Source organism: Oryzias melastigma, linkage group LG3 (assembly GCF_002922805.2).
Source record: "Oryzias melastigma strain HK-1 linkage group LG3, ASM292280v2, whole genome shotgun sequence".
In the NCBI taxonomy this organism is placed as follows: domain Eukaryota; kingdom Metazoa; phylum Chordata; class Actinopteri; order Beloniformes; family Adrianichthyidae; genus Oryzias; species Oryzias melastigma.
The window spans coordinates 26,593,961-26,594,367 of NC_050514.1; positions in this window are offsets into that span (position 1 = coordinate 26,593,961).

Below are 407 nucleotides of genomic sequence, written 5' to 3' on the forward strand. Positions count from 1 at the left end.
AGGCTAATGTTTTTGACTAATTTAGGTTGTGTCTGAATTCCCCCCTGATCACTATATAGTGCGTTCGCCATTTTTTAGTGCTGTCTGAATCTACTGATTCCAAAATTGAGTGCTCTAGAAATTACCCAGAAGTCTTTGCGAAAAACTAGCATGCATCGTTGCTCACTTGATTAGTAAATATAGACCACAATGCATTGCGGTCGAACAATTTCGAACAAAAAAACGTGTTTAAATGTAATATTTGAATAAACCAACAACATTTTCACCATCAGAACACACTGGAGACATAAATTAACATTGTGAAATTTTCATATTTATGCGATTTTTACTTCGTGAAATTGATGATGTCTGGTGTTTAGGAAAACGAAAGAAAAGTAGTGGGCATCGTGTCTGAATTACCTTTAAAA